A 20,421-nucleotide genomic window follows, 5' to 3' on the forward strand; every position below is an offset into this window, starting at 1 on the left:
GTGGCTAAAACTTCCAAAACTATGTTGAATAAGAGTGGTGAGAGTGGGCAACCTTGTCTTGTTCCTGATCTTAGTGGAAATGCTTTCAGTTTTTCACCATTGAGGACGATGTTGGCTGTGGGTTTGTCATATATGGCCTTTATTATGTTGAGGAAAGTTCCCTCTATGCCTACTTTCTGCAGGGTTTTTATCATAAATGGGTGTTGCATTTTGTCAAAAGCTTTCTCTGCATCTATTGAGATGATCATATGGTTCTTCTCCTTCAGTTTGTTAATATGGTGTATCTCGTTGATTGATTTGCGTATATTGAAGAATCCTTGCATTCCTGGAATAAACCCCACTTGATCATAGTGTATGATCCGTTTAATGTGCTGTTGGATTCTGTTTGCTAGTATTTTGTTGAGGATTTTTGCATCTATGTTCATCAGTGATATTGGCCTGTAGTTTTCTTTCTTTGTGACATCCTCAGTGATCACTTCGTTATTAAGTAGTGTATTGTTTAGCCTCCATGTGTTTGTATTCTTTACAGATCTTTTCCTGTAATTGATATCTAGTCTCATAGCGTTGTGGTCGGAAAAGATACTTGATACAATTTCAATTTTCTTAAATTTACCAAGGCTTGATTTGTGACCCAAGATATGATCTATCCTGGAGAATGTTTCATGAGCACTTGAGAAAAATGTGTATTCTGTTGTTTTTGGATGGAATGTCCTATAAATATCAATTAAGTCCATCTTGTTTAATGTATCATTTAAAGCTTGTGTTTCCTTATTTATTTTCATTTTGGATGATCTGTCCATGGGTGAAAGTGGGGTGTTAAAGTCCCCTACTATGAATGTGTTACTGTCGATTTCCCCTTTTATGGCTGTTAGTATTTGCCTTATGTATTGAGGTACTCCTATGTTGGGTGCATAAATATTTACAATTGTTATATCTTCTTCTTGGATCGATCCCTTGATCATTATGTAGTGTCCTTCTTTGTCTCTTCTAATAGTCTTTATTTTAAAGTCTATTTTGTCTGATATGAGAATTGCTACTCCAGCTTTCTTTTGGTTTCCATTTGCATGAAATACCTTGTTCCATCCCCTTACTTTCAGTCTGTATGTGTCTCTAGGTCTGAAGTGGGTCTCTTGTAGACAGCAAATATATGTGTCTTGTTTTTGTATCCATTCAGCCAATCTGTGTCTTTTGGTGGGAGCATTTAATCCATTTACATTTAAGGTAATTATCGATATGTATGTTCCCATTCCCATTTTCTTAATTGTTTTGGGTTCGTTATTGTAGGTCTTTTCCTTCTTTTGTGTTTCTTCCCTAGAGAAGTTCCTTTAGCAGTTGTTGTAGAGCTGGTTTGGTGGTGCTGAACTCTCTCAGTTTTTGCTTGTCTGTAAAGGTTTTAATTTCTCCATCAAATCTGAATGAGATCCTTGCTGGGTAGAGTAATCTTGGTTGCAGGTTTTTCTCCTTCAACACTTTCAATATGTCCTGCCACTCCCTTCTGGCTTGCAGAGTTTCTGCTGAAATATCAGCTGTTAACCTTATGGGGATTCCCTTGTGTGTTATTTGTTGTTTTTCCCTTGCTGCTTTTAATATGCTTTCTTTGTATTTAATTTTTGACAGTTTGATTAATATGTGTCTTGGTGTATTTCTCCTTGGATTTATCCTGTATGGGACTCTCTGTGCTTCCTGGACTTGATTAACTATTTCCTTTCCCATATTAGGGAAGTTTTCAACTATAATCTCTTCAAATATTTTCTCAGTCCCTTTCTTTTTCTCTTCTTCTTCTGGAACCCCTATAATTCGAATGTTGGTGCATTTAATGTTGTCCCAGAGGTCTCTGAGACTGTCCTCAGTTCTTTTCATTCTTTTTTCTTTATTCTGCTCTGCATTAGTTATTTCCACTATTTTATCTTCCAGGTCACTTATCTGTTCTTCTGCCTCAGTTATTCTGCTATTGATCCCATCTAGAGTATTTTTCATTTCATTTATTGTGTTGTTCATCATTGTTTGTTTCATCTTTAGTTCTTCTAGGTCCTTGTTAACTGTTTCTTGCATTTTGTCTACTCTATTTCCAAGATTCTGGATCATCTTTACTATCATTATTCTGAATTCTTTTTCAGGTAGACTGCCTATTTCTTCTTCATTTGTTAGGTCTGGTGGGTTTTTATCTTGCTCCTTCATCTGCTGTGTGTTTTTCTGTCTTTTCATTTTGCTTATCTTACTGTGTTTGGGGTCTCCTTTTTGCAGGCTGAAGGTTCGTAGTTCCTGTTGTTTTTAGTGTCTGTCCCCAGTGGCTAAGGTTGGTTCAGTGGGTTGTGTAGGCTTCCTGGTGGAGGGGACTAGTGCCTGTGTTCTGGTGGATGAGGCTGGATCTTGTCTTTCTGGTGGGCAGGTCCACGTCTGGTGGTGTGTTTTGGGGTGTCTGTAGACTTATTATGATTTTGGGCAGCCTCTCTGCTAATGGGTGGGGTTGTTTTCCTGTCTTGCTAGTTGTTTGGCATAGGATGTCCAGCACTGTAGCTTGCTGGTCATTGAGTGAAGCTGGGTGCTGGTGTTGAGATGGAGATCTCTGGGAGATTTTCGCCGTTTGATATTATGTGCAGTTGGGAGGCCTCTTGTGGACCAGTGTCCTGAAGTTGGCTCTCCCACCTCAGAGGCACAGCACTAACTCCTGGCTGCAGCACCAAGAGCCTTTCATGCACACGGCTCCTTAATTTGGGAAGATTCGTTTTCTATTCAGGTATTCCACAGATGCAGGTACATCAAGTTGATTGTGGAGCTTTAATCCGCTGCTTCTGAGGCAGCTGGGAGAGATTTCCCTTTCTCTTCATTGTTCTCACAGCTCCCAGGGGCTCAGCTTTGGATTTGGCCCCGCCTCTGCGTGTACGTCGCCTGAGGGCGTCTGTTCTTTGCTCAGACAGGACGGGGTTAAAGGAGCCGCTGATTCAGGAGCTCTGGCTCACTCAGGCCGGGGGGAGGGAGGGTCACGGAGTGGGGGGCGGGCCTGCGGCGGCAGAGGCCGGCGTGACGTTGCACCAGCCTGAGGCGCGCCGTGCGTTCTCCCGGGGGAGTTGTCCCTGGATCCCGGGACCCTGATAGTGACGGGCTGCACAGGCTCCCCGGAAGGGGGTTGTGGAGAGTGACCTGTGTTCGCACACAGGCTTCTTGGTGGCGGCGGCAACAGCCTTAGCGTCTCATGCCCGTCTCTGGGGTCCGCGCTTTTAGCCGCGGCCCGCGCCCGTCTCTGGAGCTCCTTTAAGCGGCGCTGTTAACCCCCTCTCCTCACGCACCAGGAAATAAAGAGGTAAGAAAAAGTCTGTTGCCTCTTCGGCAGCTCCAGACTTTTCCCCGGACTCCCTCCCGGCTAGCCGCGGTGCACTAACGCCCTGCAGGCTGTGTTCACGCAGCCAACCCCAGTCCTCTCCCGGCGCTCGGACTGAAGCCGGAGCCTCAGCTCCCAGCCCCACCCGCCCCGGCGGGTGAGCAGACAAGCTGCTCGGGCTGGTGAGTGCCGGTCGGCCCTGATCCTCTGCGCTGGAATCTCTCCGCTTTGCCCTCCGCACCCCTGTTGCTGTGCTCTCCACCGCGGCTCCGAAGCTCCCCCACTCCGCCACCCGCAGTCTCCGCCTGCGAAGGGGCTTCCTAGTGTGTGGACACTTTTCCTCCTTCACAGCTGCCTCGCGCTGGTGCAGGACCCGTCCCTATCCTTTTGTCTCTGTTTATTTTTTTCTTTTGCCCTAACCAGGTACGTGGGGGGTTTCTTGCCTTTTGGGAGGTCTGAGGTCTTATGCCAGCGTTCAGTAGGTGCTCTGTAGGAGTTGTTGCACGTGTAGATGTATTTCTGTTGTATCTGTGGGGAGGAAGGTGATCTCCGTGTCTTACTCTTCCGCCATCTTCACGGAAGTCCTACAGATTTTCTCTTAATGAGTTTGTTGTGGAAAAACCTAACGGTGCTCACCTATTCCTAACTGTTGCTGCAACCAGTATCTGTTTTTAAAAACCTGATGGGTTTTTGGCCAAATTGATTAAGGTCCCTGTGCAACACGTGAAGAGGGGTGGGAAACACATTTTTCATGTCATACTGCCCTGGATATTTGTGTACCTATACAATTATACAAATACAAACCTACACACTCAAACACAAACACCAACAAAGACAAATGCAAGGAAATCCTCCATAAATAAAGAGTATAAGCAGATGACTCACAAACACTTACCCTACCATACATTATCTTATGATCTTGTGGTTACAACTATCAAAACCTTAACTCTTTATATTATAAAACTTTGCAAAGGAAGGAAAACTTCATGGATCCATCCAAACAAGGTTTTGAAAGTTGTTCAAAATGACTCAAAATAAATAGCGATGATTACAACTTGATTTCTCATAACACAAAGGATCTCCTTCTTCCTCCTTCAAAAAGATACAATTTGCTTTGCTTTTTTCCTTAAACAGTGATTATTTGCTTGATTTCTGTAACTTCCACAGGAGTTACAGAGAAAGGCAAAAACAAGCACCAAAACAAGTGAATGAATTTTCAAAAAAGAATGCTTCTTATTAGATTTCATTGGCTGAACCTTGGAGAAATGTTCACTTTATACCCTGGACAATTTATGTTCTAATGCAATAGCATCACTTATTACATTCTAATCCAACATGGCCTTACTTGATCACTCTAGATGGATTGAAGCTATTTCCCATGATCCAGAGGGTCCTTTTGTTTGCCTGGATCTCTCACTATTCTACTAGTATGGTGTAGAACATGGAACACTTAGCCCCAGTGAAATTGCAGGAATTTTGCTTCAACTCAATGCTATTAAAATTATTACAGAGAAGATATCATGCTACAGGTTTTGTATGTGCTGAAAGGCAGAACGGCTACAGCCACTCTACTTGCAAATTGAAATCCTAGCTGTGAATTTCAACAAATTGGATGAGTTTAGCTAATTGTCTGTACAGTTCATTATTGATGAGTCACAAATTTTAGCATCTTTCTGGCATTTTCAGACTCAAGGGTATCTTTTTAACAGGTACCTGCTGGGGCTAGACTATATTTTCAGACTCTTTTGCCAAGCAGGTCATGACAAGTCCTAGGTGGCCTCCCATCTCATCATGGGGCTTTTTGTCTAGCTACACTCTGAAAAGCAAAGTTACCGGCTGAGTCACTAATCCAATCTTCTTTCTAGGGTTGGGAAATATATCCCACACCACCGTTCCCAGCTTCATCACAAAATCATAGTCTGCTCTATGCACCTGATCAGTCTCATTTCTCTAATTCACTTAGGCTTTTGAGGATGAAGGAAGAGAGAATTCTGGGAGAGTTTCATACTCAGCCTCCCAGGGCTTATCATCTCAGGGAAACCAAGTAGGATAAAAGGTGAAATCAAGAATTCTCAGTCAGTGATTGAGCTGATAAAGAAATCTGGGGCTCTTCGAGCTTTCTCACCCATAGAACTGGGGTTTGGCTACACTTTTAGTATAGGTTTTCAGTGGCAAATTAGGGAAATAACCCTGCATTCTGTGGGATTATCAGGTGGAGATTTGAAGTGGTGTGCATGGCAGAAGATGGGAGGAAAACGGCCCCACCACATACTCTGTTTCCCTACCTCTCCAATGCCCAGCATCAAGATGGAACGAGGGCTATCCATTGCTGCCTATTAACAACATACTACCTCCTCTTCCATATACATCCCTCAAGAGATGTATTTCCCATTGTCAGCTGCCTGGGATGCTCATTTTACCCAGATTTTACTGGGTTTCTAATATGTGGTGGGACCTATTACTCAGTGTGATTTGCTTGGAGTGCCTCATACCAGATATGACCCTGTTTGACTTTGGATTTGGTGAGGAAAAAATGAGCCATCCAGCACACATTGCAGAAGATGACCTTGTTCTTTATGTTTGTAACTCACTAACACATGCCAGGCAGAAAAATGAATCCTCCACCAACCAAGTAACTGCTTTTCATTAACTGGGTCACTCCTTAACTCTGGTGGGCTTAGCTAACTGGAGACTATAAATAATATATGCGCTCAGGTGGAAGCTCTGAGATCTAATTTAATAACACTCAAGTATCTTTTTTTTTTAACATCTTTATTGGAGTATGATTGCTTTACAATGATATGTTAGTTTCTGCTTTGTAACAAAGTGAATCAGTTATACATATACATATGTTCCCATATCTCTTCCCTCTTGCATCTCCCTCACTCCCACCCTCCCTATCCCACCCCTCTAGGTGGTCACAGACCACCTAGCTGATATCCCTGTGCTATGCGGCTGCTTCCCACTAGCTATCTATTTTACATTTGGTAGTGTATATATATCCATGCCACTCTCTCACTTTGTCACAGCTTACCCTTCCCCCTCCCCATATCCTCAAGTCCATGCTCTAGTAAGTCTGTGTCTTTATTCACGTCTTACCCCTAGGTACTTCATGACCTTTTTCTTTTCCTTAGATTCCATATATATATGTGTTAGCATATGGTATTTGTTTTTCTCTTTCTGACTTACTTCACTCTGTATGACAGACCCTAGGTCCATCCACCTTACTACAAATAACTCAGTTTCGTTTCTTTTTATGGCTGAGTAATATTCCATTGTATATATGTGCCACATCTTCTTTATCCATTCATCTGTTGATGGACACTTAGGTTGCTTCCATGTCCTGGCTATTGTAAATAGAGCTGCAATGAACATTTTGGTACATGACTCTTTTTGAATTATGGTTTTCTCAGGGTATATGCCCAGTAGTGGGATTGCTGGGTCGTATGGTAGTTCTATTTTTAGTTTTTTAAGGAACCTCCATACTGTTCTCCATAGTGGCTGTATCAATTTACATTCCCACCAACAGTGCAAAAGGGTTCCCTTTTCTCCACACCCTCTCCAGCACTTATTGTTTCTAGATTTTTTTGATGATGGCCATTCTGACTGGTGTGAGATGATATCTCATTGTAGTTTTGATTTGCATTTCTCTAATGATTAATGGTGTTGAGCATTCTTTCATGTGTTTGTTGGCAATCTGTATATCTTCTTTGGAGAAATGTCTATTTAGGTCTTCTGCCCATTTTTGGATTGGGTTGTTTGTTTTTTTGTTATTGAGCTGCATGAGCTGCTTGTAAATTTTAAAGATTAATCCTTTGTCAGTTGCTTCATTTGCAAATATTTTCTCCCATTATGTGGGTTGTCTTTTGGTCTTGTTTATGGTTTCCTTTGCTGTGCAAAAGCTTTTAAGTTTCATTAGGTCCCATTTGTTTATTTTTGTTTTTATTTCCATTTCTCTAGGAGGTGGGTCAAAAAGGATCTTGCTGTGATTTATGTCAAAGAACGTTCTGCCTATGTTTTCCTCTAAGAGTTTGATAGTGTCTGGCCTTACATTTAGGTCTTTAATCCATTTTGAGTTTATTTTGTGTATGGTGTTAGGGAGTGTTCTAATTTCATACTTCTACATGTAGCTGTCCAGTTTTCCCAGCACCACTTTTTGAAGAGGCTGTCTTTTTCCACTGTATATTCTTGCCTCCTTTATCAAAGATAAGATGACCATATGTGTGTGGGTTTATCTCTGGGCTTTGTATCCTGTTCCATTGATCTATATTTCTGTTTTTGTGCCAGTACCATACTGTCTTGATTACTGTAGCTTTGTAGTATAGTGTGAAGTCAGGGAGCCTGATTCCTCCAGCTCCATTTTTCGTTCTCAAGATTGCTTTGGCTATTTGGGGTCTTTTGTGTTCCCATACAAATTGTGAAATTTTTTATTCTAGGTCTGTGAAAAATGCCAGTGGTTGTTTGATAGGGATTGCATTGAATCTATAGATTGCTTTGGGTAGTAGAGTCATTTTCACAATGTTGATTCTTCAGTCCAAGAACATGGTATATCTCTCTATCTATTTGTATCGTCTTTAATTTCTTTCATCAGTGTCTTATAATTTTCTGCATACAGGTCTTTTGTCTCCTTAGGTAGGTTTATTCCTAGATATTTTATTCTTTTTGTTGCAGTGGTAAATGGGAGCGTTTTCTTAATTTCTCTTTCAGATTTTTCATCATTAGTGTATAGGAATGCAAGAGATTTCTGTGCATTAATTTTGTATCCTGCTACTTTACAAAATTCTCAAGTATCTTTTTGAATGAGTGGAAACTGAATAGTTCAGGGGTTATTCTAACTTCAAGAATGCATTCCTTTTTGAATTTGGCAAGGAGTACTTTCTCAGGCATGATGTCTGAAATTTTAATGACTCACCGATTATAATGGACTTAACCACACATCAGCAAGGCTGCCAGCTTTGCAGCACAACACGCAGCATGCAGCATAATGTGTTGGCCTGTGAATCAGCCCTGTCTCCTCTGTGGTGGCCTTCCTAGACCTGGGATGCAAAATACCTAACTCAGTTTTAATTCCATGCGCTGACTCATTCTAACATATTTATTGTCCCATACAGAACCTAGAGAACACAGTATCCCACCCAGAGGCCAGGTGGGGCTAATTCCCATGTTAGATGCTCCATGGGCTGAATTTTTATCTGCAAACTGCTGTGGATGCTCTAGCTTCTTTTAGAGAGCCTGGGATGGAAGGGGTTCACCACAATTTTTTCAAAGGTTTCCCAGACTGTGTTACAGGCTCCCCAAAAGATGGATATTAATAATATACCAATTGGTTCCCCATAGTTTGAAAAATCATGAAATATGTGACCTAAGCCCCAGCCATGTTTGAGCCCTGTACCAAATGTAAAAACCTTCTCTCAAGTTGTGCTGTGTATATATATATATATATATATATATATATATATATATATATATATATATATATATATATATAATGGAATGTTACTCAGCCATAAAAAAGAGTGAAATAATGCCATTTGCAGCAACATGGATGGACCCAGAGATTATCATACTAAGTGAAATAAGTCAGATAGAGAAAGACAAATATTATGTGATATTACTTATATGTGGAATCTAAAAAAATGTTACAGATGAACTTATTTACAAAACAGAAATAGACTCACAGACATAGAAAACAAACTCACGGTTACCAAAGGGGAAAGGAGGGGAGGGATATATTAGAAGTCTGGGATCAACAGATAAACACTACTATATATAAAATAGATAAACAACAAGGACCAACTGTATAGCACACAGAACTATATTCAATATCTTGTAATAACCTATAATGGAAAAGAATCTGAAAAAGAATATATATATATGCATACACACATATTTATGTAAAGTTGAATTACTTTGCTGTACACCTGAAATTAACACAACATTGTAGATCAACTATACTTCAATTTAAAAAAAGGAAACCAACACAAAAAAATTAAAAATTTTGAAAACTTGAAACACACACAAAAAAGTTTTCTTTCTCAGTGACTGTCTTTTTCTGCATCTAGGGTGCCTGCACTGACTGTACTAAAACTTAAGCCACATCTACCATTCTGTGGATACTTTTTCTTCTCAGAAGCAGGCATGCCCCATGGAAGGTAAGTGACCAATTCATCTTATGCTCCATCCTGTATTCTTAAAAATCCCATTGGTTGGGATAACTTGATACTCTACTCTGTGTTTGGACTTTCTTTTTTTTTTTTTTTTAACTTATATTAGACATGAAAGTTGGGGTGTCCCCTAGACTTCCATTTAAAGAAAATTCAATATGCAAAAGTTCAATGGGTTAGTTTGGGAGTTGTTAAATCATTGTTAAAAAGGGTTTCTTTACTTTTCAAGAAAGTCTCTAATAAGATTATTTTATGTATCCAGCAACTTTGGTTTAATTTTTTTAAATTCCACTTTAAAAATTCAATTTCTATAAAGTGTTTAAGAACGTCTATTATTTATGTTGTGATCTAACCAGAATGACATTTCTTTGAACTCAGTGGCTCAATCAAGCAATAGTACAACCAGAATAAAGCACAAGTAAAGTATTTCCTCATTTCTGAATTCTGTGCTCTTAGGTTAAGTGTGATTTTCCCAGTGTCAGGGAAGAGCATTGATAAACATTAAGAAATTTATGGATTAGCAGGCAATGCAACAGAGGCCAATGGAATGGTGACCAAATGAAGCAAAAAGAGACAAATCTCTTTTTAAGTGTCATTGATAAGTCTACTCTGGAATCCTAAAACAAGTCTGGCTATACTGATGCCGGAACAATATAGATTAACTCAAGGGAGTTAAAAAAACAGGAACATATATGATTAGAAAGTGGGAGAGTGATTTATGGGCAAAGACCCACAGAACTAAATACTGTCCATATAGGTTACTCAAGCAGGAGGCCAGGTGTGGACGTGACAGCTCAGTAATTGAAGAATGCAGGAGGGAGAAGAATCTTTGAAGGGGGTAGAAAAAAGGTTAAGTAGGGGCAATGGATGGAATAAAATGCTCTTGTTTATGTATTTAAAAGACCCTCAGAGACAACCTTCTGAATTCCAAATTAGCTGAGTCACCACAGTGGTCCCTCAAACTTGAAAAGATCAAAATACCTAACCATAATCCCTTGAAATGATTGTGTTTGCTGCTCAGAGAGGAAAAAATGTAGAGAAGAAAAATTCTGGTTAGACGTCGGGAAAATCTTTCCACTTCCAGATGGCAAGAAATATTAGATCATGAAGGTGGTCCCTGAGGAAATTGACAGGCAGCACTGTGAAGCTCTTAAAAATTGGGCTCCCCAAAGCAATAAAAAATCCACCAGACTGTATTAACACAGAGGTGAAACAGACACAATAATATCCATCACCTCTCCCCTCCTCAAAACCCCTGGTCTCTGTTACTGTTAGTGCCACCAACTTTTCCCCAGACACCAGGTGCTTTTATGTTCTACCCTCAGGTTAGCCAGCTGCCAACTCCAGTTTGCATACTGCATTTTTTGTTCAGTTTCCTCCTTTCCATCTTTACCTTTTTTCAGGTCGTCCATTCCCTCTCACAGAGACAGTTCATAGGAATCCTGAATTCTGCCTTTGTCCCCAGTATCTCACCTTCCTACCCATTTTTCATATCACTATAAGATTTATTCTCCTAAAGTACAACTTTGATTATGTCACCCTCTTGTTCAAAAAACACTTTTCTTAAAAGAAGCATTCTAGCTTATGAATCATGAAGGTATAATAGAGTATTAGCACTTTGCAATCCTTAATGAAGTAATGTCTCTAGGCATTGATCATCAACCTACAATCATTAGATGGAGAACTGACAGGGAGCTTAATAATGAAAGTTTCAGGCTGAACATTGGAACGCATTGACCAATTTTAACATCAGTAAAAAGAGAGACAAACAGTACATACTGACAGAAGTATACAATTTCACTTATGAAGAATTCTTGCCAATAAATCAAAACTGAATCTAATCAAATATCTAGATATAACTAATAGTTTACAGAAAATATAGGGACAGAGAACTATGTTAAACTAAACCCTGGTGGTGCAATCAGTAAAATCCGGAATATGGAAAAATTTAAGCAGTCGAGGACCCAGTTTCTTCAACAAATAACAGGCAAGTGAAAAGAATAAGAAATAGAAGATGAATTCATAGATTCAATGAGACTTCCGAGATGTATCAACCAAATACAATGTGTGAATCCAGCATAAATTCTGATGCAAAAAAACTATCGATAGAATATACTTTCGGGCCAGTTAGTGATATTTAAAGCCCGCCTGGATACTTGGTGACATGAAGGGATTCTCGTAAATTACAGGGGGCAGAGGCGGGATTCAGTGACATTATTATAGCTTTCTGGGAAAGAATTCTTACTTTTCACAGATACACACTGAGGTATGACATATTAAGAAAAATGAAATATATACAAATTTGCTTCAAAATAATCAAGGGAAAAGGGAAGTGGATGTGGAGTTAGATGAAAGAAAATTGGCATGAGCAACAATTATTAAAGCTCAGTGATGGGTGCATGGATTTCATGACACTATCTTTTCTAAATTACATATGTTCGAAATATTCCACAATAAAAGGCTTTTTAAAAAGTCTATTGACAAAGAAATTTAGCACACGGATTTTGTCATACCAAGATAACCACTGCACAGAGCCCAATAAAATGCATTGCTTGAGAAGTGGGCTGTTGAAGTGCAGGAACTGGATTTTTTTTTTTTTAATTCTCCTTCCAGGTGGCAATAGATTTTTAAATTTGCTGACTTTCTATTAATTTGGGTGTTTTTTCTCTATCACACAACTTATAAGTTATTCACTGTTTGGTGGCAGCAATGACTGAGAATTTGGTTTTATGGTCTGACCATTTGGTGACGTCTGTTGAAAGGATGACGTAGATTTTGTCACTGTTAGATGAGAAACAACAGAGAGTTCGATCTGTTAGTTGTTTTTTTGTTTATCTATCTGTGAGCTCAAATCAATGAAGAATTTTAGGTCCACTGAGGAAAAGAACAACTCTGAGATCTGGACAGTGATTTTTGTGTTTCCGTGTTTCCTTTGACCTATGGCTAAAATGATAAGCTCTATGTGTGTATGTCTGTAGTTCAGGAAGATCCTTAATGCTTATTGTTGATTATGAAACGTTTTCCTACCTCCAAAGGGTTTAATAAATGATTATAATGTATCGTAAGTTAAAGGAGTTCCGTTTGTATTGATTCATAGAGATAGTATTTCTAAAATACACAGAAAATGAGGAAACTGAACTTGTAAAATTTTGAATGTGCTGGACCTTTAAGAAAAAAAAGATTCTTACGGAAACCACCAGCTCAACAATCTTTTTATGTAAGAATACAAGTTCACACAATTAAGATGAATCCTTGGTTTGATAATTCGGGTTTAAGAAAGAAAAAGAAATCAGCTGTGTTTCTTTTCCCAAGTTTTATCAACATGGAATACAGGAGTACACTGTTATTATAAAATTAGTTTATTTTCTCATGAAGAAACTAATTAATCTGAACTTTCTAAATATTTTACATTGGATTATTTATCAAAAAATGTTACTCCTGCATAATACTTAAGACTGTGAAAATGCTAATTTGTTTTTTGTTTTGTTTTTTTTGAAGTATAGTTGATTTACAATGTTGTGTTAGTTTCTGGTGTACAACAAAATGATTCAGATTCTTTTTCATTATAGTTTATTATCAGATATTGAATATAGTTCCCTGTGAAAATGTTAATTTGTGTTTAATTACTTTGAGTCTTCATTCTGGAAAACTTTTAATATCATCAGTAATCATATTTTATAGTGTATCAGCTTGAACATAATTTCCAAGACCCTTAGGTAACTTAAAACTTTAGACTTTATATGAAATTGAGTTAATAATGAATAATCATTGGACACCCATATAATTTTTAAGTAAACTACATTTTAAAACATAGATGATTAAGCATAATTTCAAATGCATATACCTTTACTTCTACACTTACAATGCTGTGGAATATCTGTATCTTCGTGTCACATTAACAAACGTGGCTAGTTTTTCCATTGTAAGGATGTGTCTGTAGAAAGGTATGTTGTGTGTTTTCACGAGCTTTGCTAGTCTGCTAAAATGCTTGTATAGAGCAGATAGTTCTCAATTATCTGCCTCCTAGTTTTCTCTGTGAAATAGAAGTTAGTTCCTTTGATGAGGTCATCATTGCTCTGAGTTTTGAGGCTGTACTGAAACAGTGGTGGCAGAGGGGGATGGATATGTAGGCAGAGTAATGGGATGTGTTTTTGTTTACCAGTATTAAAAGAGTTTCATCTTAAAACGTCTGGTTGTTCTAGAATGCAGAACCTGAGGAGGATAGTGAAAGACAAACCCTGCATGGATACAGAAAGGTGTAGAAGGTTTGCAGAAAGGAAACATACCTTTATTTCCCTTAGTTTATAATATTGTGCTTGAGTCTGAAAAGAAGCAATAAAATGCGCTAAAATTTTTATCAAAGCTGGCTCAGTTTTAATGGGTTTATCCATAAGAAAAATTTTCTGTGTATTCTTTGCTGCCAAATGTTATGTTTATGAAAAACTAGGACCTGATTTTCTGCCTGTTACAATGATAAATTAGTTTTAGAGCTCTTAACAACAGGTTATTCTTTACTTTCTGTGTGATCTGACCAGACGGCACAGATTCCATAGCTTATCGTATAATCTCCTTGGAACATATTGTGATAAAAACATTATTAGAAGATGAGCTTTATATAAGTTTTCTACTCTTGTTAAGCTTTTATATTTGCCTGTCTTTGAATAGTGACCCAGTACCACTAATCCAAACACTCATTAAATAAAAAGGAAGAAATAAAAGCAAGAGAAAATGATGAATTAGGAAATATAAGGCCAAAAAAGCAACAGAAATAGGAGGAGTCATTTCTTCTCTCTCCCATTTAGGTATAATATTTATACCTAAATGATAATAAAATGATAAAAAATAATTATTACATATGAAGAGAGCCTACTTGCATTTTGAAAGAGAATTTAAAAACAATAGTAGACAATAATACTATTTAGTCGTTTATTTCCTAGTCAGTATGCATGTGAGTGGAACATTTATTTCAAACATTTATCTGTGCAGTAATACTTTATGAAGAGTCAAGAGAAGGCCCTTGGCGGTGTTCTGGGGGGACAGCACACATAATTGCTCCCAAGTACTACCACCAGCATCATATAGAGCAACAATGTAGATCATCAGATTCATATAACAGTCTGTTGTTTTGCTGAGTTTTCCTGATGCAAGTTAAAGGCAGGTTTCGTTATAGAAAAAGAACAATAAATTCAAAAGAACTCAGTATTTTCATGGTGACTTAAAGTTATAGCAAATTTCTAAAACAAACACATCAGTCTACTTACATGCAGTTTGGTACATCAATGTCATGGCCATGGCTAGAAACAATTGTTTTGATAAATACAAGCTTTTCACAATAATTTATTACACATATGCCATACTAGACCCCTGAAATGATACAAAAGGAGACAAATCAGGTTTCTTTGAGAGCTGGAGAGATCTTGAAGATTCTCCTCAGCCACTCATTTTATAGAAAAAAAATGAGGTCCAGAAAAATTAGGCAACTTTTCTAAGGCTGTGTAGCTAGTTTTTAACAAACTCCAGGGCACTGTCCATTTTATCTACTCAAATATGGGAGTGGGAGCTATATACGTTTTTGAGACGGTTTACTCCAAAAACTTATTTTTGCTCTTTTGAGAAATTAAAGAGATATGACATAATATAACAATCATCGCTACTCTCATACTTCAGAATTGGCAGCTGTCAACCTATTTCTTTGTATTTGCTTCTAGTCTATTTTCTTTAATACAATTAAACCTTACTAAAATAAAGAATTTGTTAAATACCATTCCAAGTGCTACTTCCTCCCCCTTTCCCTAAGGATAAACCAGTGATCTGGGTTTAAGAGGTAAGCCTCTAGCCCAGCACCGTCCACGAGAAGTATAATAGGAGCCATATATGTCATTTTAAAGGTTTAGGAGCCACATTTTAAAAAGTAAAAAGAAACAGTGGAATTAATTTTAGTAATATGTTGTAAATTACCCAATATACTCAAGCTATCATTCAGCAGGTAATTGACATTAAAAAAGGATTAATGAACTATTTTTCTTCATTTTTTTACACTAAGTCTTCAAAACCAGTGTGTAGTTTATACTTACAGCACATCCTACTTAGAATTATCTCCTCAATAGCCACAAGTGGCTAGTGGATAGGAATCGACTAGCCCAGGTCTCATCCGTTTTTAAAGTGGCTTCATATATATGAATATATATATATATATATATATATGTACATATATATATACACACACACATATATACGCATTTACTACGTACAGTATTGTCTCTGTATTGGGAGTTAAATTTACGTAAGTGGTGATACACTGTTGGTATTGTTTTCTACTTTAAGATCTATTTATGATCATGTGTATAAGTCAGATTGATATATTTAAACTGCCATATTGTATTTTTTGTGTGAATATAAAGAATTTGATATATTCATTCCCCCACTGATATGCATTTAGGTTGTTTCCAATCTTTTGCCTTTTATGGATAGACATGCAATGAACATCGTTGTACCTGTCTACAGCCTCTTACTTTTGCTGGCTAGGAGAGAGATGCTGAGAGAAATTAAATACCAAATGTCATATACCAAAAAGGGACATGACTATATTATTGCTGACTTTAAGGAACTTACAGAATAAGAGATTTTCATTTGAGAGGTAGTACAATCAGAATCACTTGAATAACTTTTCCAAATTAAACAGCTCTACTTTTTCATAGCTACCCCAAACCCTAAGCCCTCACACCAGGTGAGATCTGCTAGAAGGTAGGCGATGACATTGCTGAACTTTATCTGAGCCCTGGGGTTTGACAGTCAAGAAGTCTGCCCATTCCTTTATGTTTTGGGGAATGGCTAACCATGAAGGACAACAGTGCCCTCACACAGGCAAGATAAGAGTGTCCGCCCTTGTGAATCCCATGAGACTTACTGTCCATCCTTTCTCATGACTCCCTCCTTTACTTGTCTCTATAAAACTTCAGGTTTCCTCCATCTTCTTTGGAATGTTCCTCTTTCATGAAAATTCACCCTATTACAGCAGCCTGAGTAAAATCATCTCGTTCATTTCATAGTACATTTGTCTTTCACAGTTTTGGTGCCTTAACTTGAACAGGCTTGCACCCTGCTTTCAGATGCCCACTTATTCCACCCAGGCCAAGAGGCTTCTTGGAGACCTTTGGGCTCCATTCCTGACTGGTGTCCCCAGCAGTGTCTATCTCCTCATGCCGTGCCTTGCACGCTTGTCCATTGGTAGCATGGCAAGAATTTGACTTTGCTTCCTTCTGAGTAGTCACTTGATTTCCGGTTCTGGCTTCTTTGGGTTTCATGGTCTGACCATTTGGTGATCTCTGTATATGAATGAATGATTTATAGAGACCTTCTCCTTGGGTAAGAGACAACAGATAATCCAGTTTGTTAGTCTTTTCTGTTTGTGTACCTGTCCATATTGAGCTCAAATAAATTAAAAATTCATACCCACTGTGAAGAGAACAGCTCTTTGATATGGATCAGTGAGTTTTGAAATTATGTGTTTATGCTTGACTCATGGGTGAAATTTTATTTTTTATTTTTTTATTTTATTATTTGTTTTATAAATTTATTTATTTATTTATGGCTGCATTGGGTCTTCGTTGCTGTGCACGGGCTTTCTCTAGTTGCGGTGAGTGGGGGGCTTCTCTTGTTGCGGAGCACAGGCTCTAGGCACGCGGGCTTCAGTAGTTGTGGCATGTGGGCTCAGTAGTTGTGGCTCGTGGGCTCTAGAGGTCAGGCTCAGTAGTTGTGGTGCATGGGCTTGGTTGCTCTGCGGCATGTGGGGTCTTCCTGGACCAGGGCTCGAACCCGTGTCCCTTGGATTGGCAGGCGGATTCTTAACCACTGTGCCACCAGGGAAGTCTCATGGCTGAAATTTGAGAATTGAAGCTGTTAGGTATCTCTATGCCCGCACGATTATGCCTATGTAGTTCAGAAAGTCTTCTACCTCTCATTGTGTGAGTGTGTAATATTTCTCTACCTCAAGATGGTATTACTAAATTAGGTTATAAGATTTCTTAAAGGAGCTCTATTCTGATGGCGTAATGATAAATCAGCATTATATAAACTGAATATTCCTAAAATTCCCAGAAGTTAAGGAAATTGAATCTCAAATACTTTCAATGTACTTGACTTAAAAATATCTTTACAGAAACCAACTTGGATATGTTTTAGGAATTCAAGTTTACATAATTTGGATACAGTTTTGGCAAACAAGACTAATTTAATATTTTAGGTTTAAAAACAGCTCCATCTTCTCTGATTTATTAGGGTTAATCATAATATATACATAGATTTTTATTCTACCTGGGAATGTTCTGTGCAAACTTATACAGGTTTACTGATTGATTAAACTAGTATTACTAATGCTTAAGATTGTGAATGTTTATAATTATGAAAAACATAAATTTGTGTTTAACCAAATAAAGTCATTATAATGACAAGCTGTATTTCAACAGTAATTATGTTTTGTAATATGTGGACAGGAAGATAAGTTCCAAGATCTTTAGGAAACTTAAAACTTTAGATTTATACTCAATTGAGTTGATACATATTAATTGAATACCTAGATCATTTCAAAATAAGGTGGAATACTGAAACATTAATATATAAGCATAATTTTAAGTTTATATACTTCTCTCCTCTTATTTTATATGTTATAGAGAAACTATATATTTGAGTCTGTCAGTGAATATGTTCGTTTTTACCACTTTGAGAAGTTGTGCTATGGGTATATGTAAGACTATAGATGTGTATCCGTGAGTTCAGCTTGTCTGCTGAAAAGTATTGGTGTGTGACAAACAGTTCATGGTTATCTGCCTCCTAGTTTTCTCCGTGAAACAGAAGTCACTGTAGTTAAATAATATGTGTGTGTGAGACTCTACCAGGAGCAATAGTGGTAGGAGGTACCACTTTGTGTTTAAGGTGTGCAGGATGTGTTTCTGTTAAAGAAGAAGAGAGTGGTTTTGTCCTAAAGTAAAGTGACTGGTAGGGGAAATCTTGCAGGACAGAATCTGAATGGCTGTAGAAAGTTCATAGAAAAGGAATTTTATTTACCATGGGTAGTAAAGCTAAGGTTTGATGGTTTATTTATATTAAAAAGAGCTTGTGTTTACATTTGTTTTATCAAGAGATTGTAAAATATTTCTTTTTTTTTTTCTTTACCATTCTGGGTAATCTGATAGAATGAAGAAGAATGATACTCTTCTTGAACACAAAAAAGGGGCTGATGATATAGAACTTTAATCCTACACCCCTTTATGTTCTAGGGAATGGCTAAGCACAAAGGACCACCCTGCCACTTATATTCCAAAAAAAGAAAGGCCTCCACCCTCTTCTCCAATCCCATAAAACTCACTGTCCATCCTTCCTCATGACTCTTCTTTACCTACCTCTGTAAATCCCAGGTTTTCTCCCTCTTGAGAACCTTTATTAATGAATGGTCCCCCTTTTGCAGTAATCTGAGTAAACTCATCTCCTTAATCATCCAGGGTTACAAACCTTAAATTAAGTGACCTCGACAAATTAATAAATGTAGCAAGCAATGCATGTAAAAATAAGATGACAAAATGGTATATTTTGTGATGACTATAGAAATGAGCCTCAGAAAAAGATATGAAGGTGAGGTGAGGAAGTTTAGGACACTGGTAGCGCCCAAGAAAACCAAAATTATCTTCCATATGGACCACTCCTAGGGAAGGTCTAAAAGAGCCAGAAACAAAGAAATTATTACTGAAGTTCCAACACCTAATTAGACATTTTTAAAATATCTGAAATAATAGCCTTTAATGCAGGTTCTTCCACGGTATGAGCTGGAATTTTTCATTGAGGAAGTATTTACTAAGCTCCAAAGGGCTGATAGCCATGGAGGACTCATAGCAGAGCCTTTATGTTGTGAAACACAGAGTAGGGAATTATAAGTAATGATCCAAGAGCAGTTTCCTGCCCTAAGACACAAAGGTTCATCCAGAGTAAGAAGAATCAGGGGATCAGGAATAATGCTCTGATTGATTCAGTCCCCAGGATGATACCTTAGAATGAATCCACAGTTGAGGATGGATTACATAAGCATTGATAGAAACTCTGGGTCCTAGAAGAGAAAGCACATTTCCTCGACTACCAGGATGTAGCCTGGGGAAGTCCAGGCATCACAGAAGAGTGCCAAGTCAACGGAAGCTGGGGCAGGTATCTGAGAGGCACGGCATGGATGTGAGCGCCCCAGTGTGGTATGGAAAACGCGGGTGAGAATTCCCCAGCCCCCAAAGAGGGCTACTTTCCTGTTGAGCAGAATGCAGTCTGGGGTCCAGGCAGGGGTCTTGACAACCACAGTAGATGCAGCAGGGCCAGAAATGGACACCCAAGACCAGGTGAGATAAGTGATAGTCAAAGAGAACACAGTGTAGCACGTGGGCCAGACAGCCCTCATCGATCCCAGAACCATAATTCACAGTAAGTCAGCTGCCTTGGAATGTATAAAAGCTCCAGGAAGAAAGGCAGCGAAGTAGAGAAACTTCTGGATTGATTCAGTAGGCACTGAAAGATGCAGTTTTTATCTAGAAGAAAATTAATGACTGAACTGACATGATTAAGTTTTGCTGCCTACCTGGTGGAAACGGGTACTTCCAAGCTACATTAAGTTCGTTGTTTTTTTTTTTTTAAATCACATCTTGCATATGTGAATGTGAAATGTTATAGCCACTGCAAATTCAGGTCGAGAGAAACTATCAGGAAAGAGAGACTGTTTTTGATCGAAATAAGGTTAATCATAGCATAGGAGTGACTCTCAGAGCTTTCTGAATCGTGATCCCAGATAAAGGTCCAGGACAAAGGAATTTTATTTTAACAAACAGCATGATACAAGGTTCATAGTACTCTTCTCTAGGAGAGGAAGAATAGAAGAAACAAATGATGGAGGGCTCAGTTGGACCATAT

The 20,421-nt window shown here is 38.3% G+C and overlaps 1 long non-coding RNA gene across 2 annotated transcripts in view; it reads left to right on the forward strand.

The window, feature by feature from the left end:
- LOC307179729 overlaps nt 1–20,421 on the forward strand; it is a 157,373-nt gene that overhangs the window by 31,371 nt on the left and 105,581 nt on the right. Inside the window, exons 1-2 of one of the 2 annotated variants that reach the window (XR_013825527.1) lie at nt 3,072–3,301; nt 9,382–9,471. This is a non-coding gene — a long non-coding RNA (uncharacterized lncRNA). Of the gene's footprint in view, nt 1–3,071; nt 3,302–9,381; nt 9,472–20,421 lie in introns of those variants that run through there. The other variant, XR_013825526.1, reaches the window with a different exon arrangement.

Source organism: Stenella coeruleoalba (genome assembly GCF_951394435.1).
Source record: "Stenella coeruleoalba genome assembly, chromosome: 21".
In the NCBI taxonomy this organism is placed as follows: Eukaryota; Metazoa; Chordata; class Mammalia; order Artiodactyla; family Delphinidae; genus Stenella; species Stenella coeruleoalba.